Raw genomic sequence first — 8,251 nt, 5'->3', positions numbered from 1 at the left:
TACTTCCCTATACCTATCAAAAGTCAAGGTATTATCATGGGTTATCATAACTCCATCTTCCCATAAAATCCTATTTTTGACAATATGGGTGCATACACTATATAAATGTATCACTCAGACTCAAGTCTTCTTTTACAGCTGTTTTATGATTAAACTTAGAGAGTGAAAAAAAAACAGTCTCCATCTCCTTGGACTGTTTAAGGTAGATATGTGTCATAATTAATGACAAGATTTGTTGAGAGTTTGTCAAAGGAAGTACAGGATATTTTTTTTGTTGAAAACTTTTGTTAAGTTTTGAATTTCACCTGCATTTGTCTGTGAGGTACAGGAATAACCGTGATCACATTCAACAGTAACTGTATAACCAACTTCATTATCACTGTAAATTGATATGGGGAATTCTGTAGCAGATGAATAATAGTAGTCATGGTCAACCAGACTGTCCAGAGGCAGTGCCAGAGCACCGGATTTTACTACCTCCCGAAATTTATTGCTTGCAGAGGGTTTTTCTGTGTTCCCATGGCTGGACGGAACTTTTAAACTACAAATGTTATCATAAATTATGATATTGTGACTTTTAAATGAAGTACCTGTGGTTATTTTGGAAATTTGTCACTGATAATGGGATGAGATGAAGCAGACGATGAAACATTCATGGCGTAAGATGTTGTTGTCCAAACTTCGGTTAATTCCGTGGTACAATAGAATTTAAATAAACTACACAAGTTACTTAAATTTCTAAATTCTTGTTTTTGTGAACAAATAAAAATTCATGTCGTATTTTTATATTGAATTTATTCCGTTTTGTCCCGTTTTTTCAAGATCGCGATTAAACGAGAATCTGGCAGCCATTAAAAATATAAGGGTTAAACTAATGTCCTGACAATGTCCTGACGGATATTCCAATGCTAATTTCGTTTTCATTATTTGAAGAATTGACTTTATATTTGTAGCCAAGCAAGAATACAATATTTATTTAATAAATTTAAGGAAAAAAAAGAAAAAAAATATTTTTAAGAGTTAGATAACTTGACTTGATCAACTTCGAAAAAAAAATTTAAAAAAATCGTACGAGATTTAACGAGAGTGACGAAACTTTTTAGATTGGTCATGTAGAGAGAGTTATCGTTCTTTATTCCAATTCGATGCTTCTACCATAAGTGCCAGCTAAAGCTGGCATAATATGAGGAAGGCGCTACCTTGAATGCCAGCTTACCAAAACTATGTCCTACATATTGATTGATTGTTGGTTTGCTTAACGCCCAGTGGCAAACATTTCATGCATGTTCAGGACGAATGTCCTATTTATAGTTTTTGTCTAAAATATAATAATAAGTTTAGATGGAAAATGTTTAGGGAAAGATCATTGAACTTCAAAAGGCAGAAGGGGGTATGGTATTTTATTTTTTGCTTTGGTGCGTCGCAGGAAGGCGTCAAAGCAAAAATTTAAAATAGCCTTCCTGGATGTCATAATTATTTGGACTAGTATGTTTCTTTAAAAACTGATGACAAAAAATACTCTGTTCAAGCAGAGGACAAAAAAAATATTCTGAATCCAGATTTTCCCCATACCTTATAGTGTTATATTTTGACTAAATAATTTTGATTAATAGCATTGAAGTGCTTCACGTGTAAAAAATCTGTCTCAAACAAAAACCATACTCCCCCCTTTGGAGCTAAATTGTTGCTCCCTTATTGTTTTCTGCTGAAAATGAATTTATTGGTGATTTATATAAATGACAATGCTTACAATCATTAACTTGTGCATTTTCATATCCATTTTTCTTTCTTTGCAAATTTTACAAAATTTAAAACAATAAGACATTTGTTTAATTTCAAAACTATGAATACTTTTATACAATCCATAACTTCATTAAATTAATTTTTTGTTGATTTTCATGAAAAGGTGGAGGATTTGGAATATATTTTTCATCAATATCTAAAAGTTGTAGCTGTTTTTTTTATTTAGTGTTGCAAATAACGCTTTCTGTTTGTTGAAATATTTTTACTTTCTAAATTAGCTGTTTGTTCATATTGTATTCCCAGTTTCCTGCATCTCATATATATGTGATCAGCAAGAGGATCATTCTGATTGTTAAAAGAAGAGTTTGAATTTACAGTGAGCCTGTTTAGAATAATGTTTTGATCAGGTTTTTCATTTACATCTAAGCATATAAGGAACCATAAATAGGATTGTTAAGTTGATAATCTAAAGATTTTGCTATTTTCTAGGATGTTATTTAAAATTTGAGGGGAGAACACTGCTCAGCAGTATAAATATATTCCTGATCATCTTCTTTTTGTGGGTTAATTTGTACATCAATTTCATGTACTAATTCAGAGTCGGTTTTATGTCATTTCTTGCATAATTTGTTTTATTAGCTTACTTTTCAAGTTTTTATACGACGGCAAAATAAAATTGAGAATCGAAATGGGGAATATGTCAAAAATTTGCTTTCGAGTAATGCTATCATGTCGCTGTTGCTGTCCGAAGACACATTTGGTTTCCGGACAATAACTTTAAGTAAATGGATCTCTATGACAATGTATGAAATTGTACCAGGAGGTTCAATACACAAAAGGAAGGTTAGAATTGATTTTGGGGTTTATGGTACCAACAGTTTAGGAGTCAGTAGTCAAAAACAACATTTTTGGTTTTTTTTCCATAATTTTTGGGTTTTTTCTCCAAAAATTTACCATTTTTACATTGATTATTTCTCATTTATGTATAAATGCAACAAATACTGATATGGCAGATGATACACACCAAACAGTGTGTGTAAATTATTTTATCGGTAATTTGTGCATTTTTCCTTTGATGTGTACTCCTTGTCCTTGATAATGTCGACGTCATTATCAGTGAACTGATCATGATAAAGAAAATGTATTGGGTTAGTTCGCAATTGACATGCACAAGTGCACCGCTAAAGGATCTTCTTTCCCTTTAATTCACAAAATTGCACATGTTTTTTTTCGCAGAAATGCACACGTTATTTCATGAATGAAACACTTGTCATTGTTTGAAACTTTCAGTAATCAGCTAATAATAAAACGTTAGTTTAGCCTTTTTGAACGATTCACTGATTGTGTGAAAATTTGAACAGCAAATGTGCGATAAACCTGATAAAATTGCAGAATTATTGATAGCTTTCCTTACTATTCACAAGGACATATCACTAACATATCTTCCATGCTATTCCGATTTGCCTGAGTTTTTATTCCTACATAGTCTGGCATGGCTGGTGCTGTTCCAAGTTGTCTTCTTTTTCTGCATGTTTCTTGAGAAGTAGTTGTTTGACCTGGTCAGTCACTATAAAGTGTTACAATTCATATTTAGACGCAACACATAAATAGTGACCAAAAAGGTACCGCTTTCACATGCATGACATGAGAGAATCTAGAAAAAAATTTAAATGTACACATTTTCAACATTTTTGTGGGACTATCATATGAAATTAAGGAGATATGTAGTTTGAGACTGCTGCTGAATAGAAATGTTTGGGCTCACCCGATACCTGTTTTCAAATTAGTCCATATTAAAGTTTGAAGGGTCCAAAATTAAAATATGTTTGATTTCAACTGACATAAAATTTTTGGTGTTTTTTTATATGCTAAATCTACATCTGTGGTTGTATCAGGCTGTGCTTGGCGAAGCATTTTATTGCTGTTTTGTTTGTACTTTATTTTATTTTGGTCATGAAAAATTAACTTGTAGTTGTGAAGTTGCTAACATTTTTAAAAGATGATAATTAGATAACTTCGCATGGTGACGACACTGATGTTTTCGTAGATTTACTTTTTCCCAGGAATGCTTCATCTGTTGATACATGTATATTCTCACTGTGAACGATTTGTGTATATTTAAATATATTAACATATGTTGAAAGACGTGTATAATGTCAAATCATAACAATACAAATTGTTTTGTCTCAAAAAAAACTTGTGATTTCTGCAGTTATTTTTGTTGAATACATACATAAACATAGGGTGAAAATTGGGTACTTGGTGCAATTTAGGTACTGTGACGTTATAGCCATAATTGTTTATTGCTTTAATAGGTTGAAATGTACACCTGATTAAAGTATTAGGTAAAGTGAAAATGTTTTGATCAGGTTTAAACTGACGCATAAAATATACAGGTGACTGCGGGAGGCAAATATTTATATTGCCTCCAAATAATGTGTCTGCAGCTTGAATTTCAAAGGATGTATGAAGCCCACATACTTCGAAGTAACATGCTCTATACCTATCAAAAGTCATGGTATTATCATGGGTTATCATAACTCCATCGTAATTCCCATAAAATCCAATTTTGGACAATATGGGAGCATACAAATTATACCTAAATGTATCACTCAGACTCAAGTCTCCTTTTACTATGATTAAACTTAGAGAGTGAAAAAAAAACAGTCTCCTGGGACTGTTTAAGGTAGATATGTGTCATAATTAATGACAAGATTTGTTGAGAGTTTGTCAAAGGAAGTACAGTGACAGTATACAAAATTAGAAGATTGTGAATTTGAATATATATTTTTTTTTTAAACTTTTGTTAAGTTTTGAATTTCACATGCATTTGTCTGTTAGCTAGGAATAACAGTGACCACATACCACAGTATAACCAACTTCATTATCACTGTAACTTGATATGGATTATGGGAAATTCTGTAGCAGATTTTACTACCTTCAGGCTTCACCTCCGGCTACGTTTCTCCTTAAATTTATTGCTTGCAGAGGGTTTTTCTGTGTTCCCATGGCTGGACGGAACTTTTAAACTACAAATGTTATCATTAATTATGATATTGTGACTTTTAAATGAAGTACCTGTGGTAATTTAGGAGATTTGTCACTGATAGTGGAAAAATGAAGCAGACGATGAAATATATGTTACATGGCGTAAGATGTTGTTGTCCAAACTTCGGTTATTTCCGTGGTACAATAAAATTTAAATAAACTGCACAAGTTACTAAAATTTCTAAATTCTTGTTTTTGTAAACAAATAAAAATTCATGTCGTATTTAACATCGAATTTATTCCGTTTTGTCCCGTTTTTTCAAGATCGCGATTAAACGAGAATCTGGTAGCCATTAAAAATATTAGGGTTAAACTAATGTCCTGACAATGTCCTGACGGATATTCCAATGCTAATTTCGTTGTCATTATTTGAAGAATTGACTTTATATTTGGAGCAAAGCAAGAATACAATATTTATTTAATAAATTTAAGGAAAAAAAAGATAAAAAAAAATTTTTAAGAGTTAGATAACTTGACTTGATCAACTTCGATTTTTTTTTTTTTAAATCGTACGAGATTTAACGAGAATGACGAAACTTTTTAGATTGATCATGTAGAGAGAGTTATCGTTCTTTATTCCAATTCGATGCTTCTACCATAAGTGCCAGCTAAAGCTGGCATACTAATTAGTGGATAACAGATCTACAAACTGATTGGGGTTGATTAAAAAACAAATATAGAGAAGTTTAGGTTAATAAAGCATAAATTTTGTGATAAATGCGGCACTTAGTTTTGAATATTAGTCTGTTAATTGAGGTGAAATTTAACAGTCACCATTTTCACCAAAAGGAAAAATTAAGGCTTTCAAGTTTGACATTTTAAACTGCATTGTAAAATGCATTGAATGATTATTGTTATAATATGCTTATTATCTAGTATATTTATTTATTTAAGATTTGGGTTATTTTAATTTGTGTGGTAGCTTTATGATATCAAAAAGATGGTGAAGCGCTCAGACATAAACTAACACGAAAAAAATCGTCAACATACACCCATAAAAAAAAGGGCAATATATTCGCATTTATCAACAAGGGAAAAACACATGGTTTTTGTCGAGCCTTCGACTTTTGTCGAAAAAGCGAGACATAGCGATCCTACATTCCGTCGGCGTCGTCGTCGTCGTCGTCGGCGGCGGCGGCGTCCACAAATATTCACTCTGTGGTTAAAGTTTTTGAAATTTTAATAACTTTCTTAAACTATCCTGGATTTTTACCAAACTTGGACAGAAGCTTGTTTATGATCATAAGATAGTATCCAGAAGTAAATTTTGTAAAAAATAATTCCTGTTTTTCCGTATTTTACTTATAAATGGACTTAGTTTTTTCTGCCAGGAAATATAACATTCACTCTGTGGTTAAAGTTTTTAAAATTTTAATAACTTTCTCAAACTATCCTGGATTTGTACCAAACTTGGACAGAAGCTTGTTTATGATCATAAGATATCATAGTATCCAGAAGTAAATTTAAAAAAAAAACTCCTGTTTTTCCGTATTTTACTTATAAATGGACTTAGTTTTTCTGCGAGGAAACATTACATTCACTCTGTGGTTAAAGTTTTTTAAAATTTTAATAACTTTCTTAAACTATCCTAGGTTTGTACCAAACTTAGACAGAAGCTTGTTTATGATCAAAAGATAGTATCCAGAAGTAAATTTTGTAAAAAAATAAATCCATTTTTTCTTTAGTTTACTTTTAAATGGACTTAGATTTTCTGCCAGGAAACAACACATTCACCTTGTGGTTAAAGTTTTTAAAATTTTGATAACTTTCTTATACTATTTTGGATTTGTACCAAACTTGGACAGAAGCTTGTTTATGATCAAAAGCTAGTATCTAGAAGGAAATTTTGTAAAAAAATAAATCCATTTTTTCCGTATTTTACTTTTAAATGGACTTAGATTTTCTGCCAGGAAACAACACATTCACTCTGTGGTTCAAGTTTTTAAAATTTTAATAACTTTCTTATACTATTTTGGATTTGTACCAAACTTGGACAGAAGCTTGTTTATGATCAAATGCTAGTATCTAGAAGGAAATTTTGTTTTCTTCCAGTTAACATTACATTCAGTCTGCAGTTAAAGTTTTTAAACATTTATTAGATTCATAAACTATCCTGGATTTTTACCAAACTTGGACAGAAGCTACTTACAATCAAAAGATAGTATCAAGAGGAATATTTTTATTGATTTATTTCCTCATTTTTGTTGAGCCTGCGATTAACAGAAAAAGTAGGCGAGACACTGGGTTCCGCGGAACCCTTACAAATTTTTTCTTAGAAGTATTGTTTTTGATTTTCCTATAAGAACTTTTGATTGAAAACATATATCACAAACACGACTTATTACAGAATTTTACTTGTAAGGAGTAACACATGTATCACTAGCAGAACAGCAACCCACAATATTTGTTAGAGTTTGTGTTGCTCAATTTTTAGCCTTTTGTGTTATGTGTTTTTTTTTACATTTGTTTGTATTATTGATGTTTTTCTTTTGGAAATGGTGTTTATTTGTTGTTCTTTGACTTATGATTTATATGGGCTCCTTGATATCATCTCTCTCTTTTTTTGTTATTGACAGGTTTTTTGTTTCATCAGAAGGTTGATTTCCTAATGGAAATAACATAGCACCTGTTAGATGACTTGTTCTTATTTTCATGTTAAGTAAAATTGATACAAAACCTATACATATAAGTTATTTTCAATCATATAATTTTTTTTTTTAGATATGCTAATTTGAAATTTTGATTATGATAAAAAAAATATATACTAATTAGTGATCATCTAGTGGATAATAGACCTACAAAGTGCCAAGAAAATCCACTTTATATCTTGATCTGTTCCTTGAAATTGAAACAGATGAATGATCTAAAACTCAGCTCTATAGCAAACTTTATGATTTCAGTTTTCTTATGGTAAACTTATTTCGGGTCCAATTTGGTGGTGTTTCATCTTACAAAGTCTTTCCAAATCATTTTGCATAGAATTCCGCTTTTCCGCTCAAACTGATGCTAGGGACCGTCTTAAACTTGCAGTTAGGTAAGAGTTTTTTTTCTCTGTGTTGAAGGCCTCACTGTAACTTTGAGATGAAGAACAGCAATAAAAGCGCTGTTCCTTTGCTTTTTGTGTGTTTGTTTTTTGCTGTTCATGTACTGATTTTGTGTCATGGATGGATACTCCATATCCTTTGTTTTTCTATTACCATTCTGGAGTAATTACATATCCTTTGTCCTAACATACATACAGGGTTTACATGTCTCTGCTGATATATTCATAACTGGAAATCCCCTCCAGCAGAGTTATGTGGAAGAACAATTCCATTGTCACCCTTACAAATTAGTGGATTGCTACAATGTTTCAATTTCATAATGAACTAGGGATATTAGCTCTGTAATAGATCCAATCTTTCCATTGAAGTCCATTTGGCATTATTACATGTTTATCATGTTCTCACCGTTGCCATTT

The sequence above is a fragment of the Mytilus californianus genome, unplaced genomic scaffold (assembly GCF_021869535.1).
Source record: "Mytilus californianus isolate M0D057914Y unplaced genomic scaffold, xbMytCali1.0.p SCAF_1, whole genome shotgun sequence".
Classification (NCBI taxonomy): domain Eukaryota; kingdom Metazoa; phylum Mollusca; class Bivalvia; order Mytilida; family Mytilidae; genus Mytilus; species Mytilus californianus.
The sequence above is the reverse complement of the archived record's forward strand: the minus strand, read 5'-3'. Positions refer to the sequence as shown.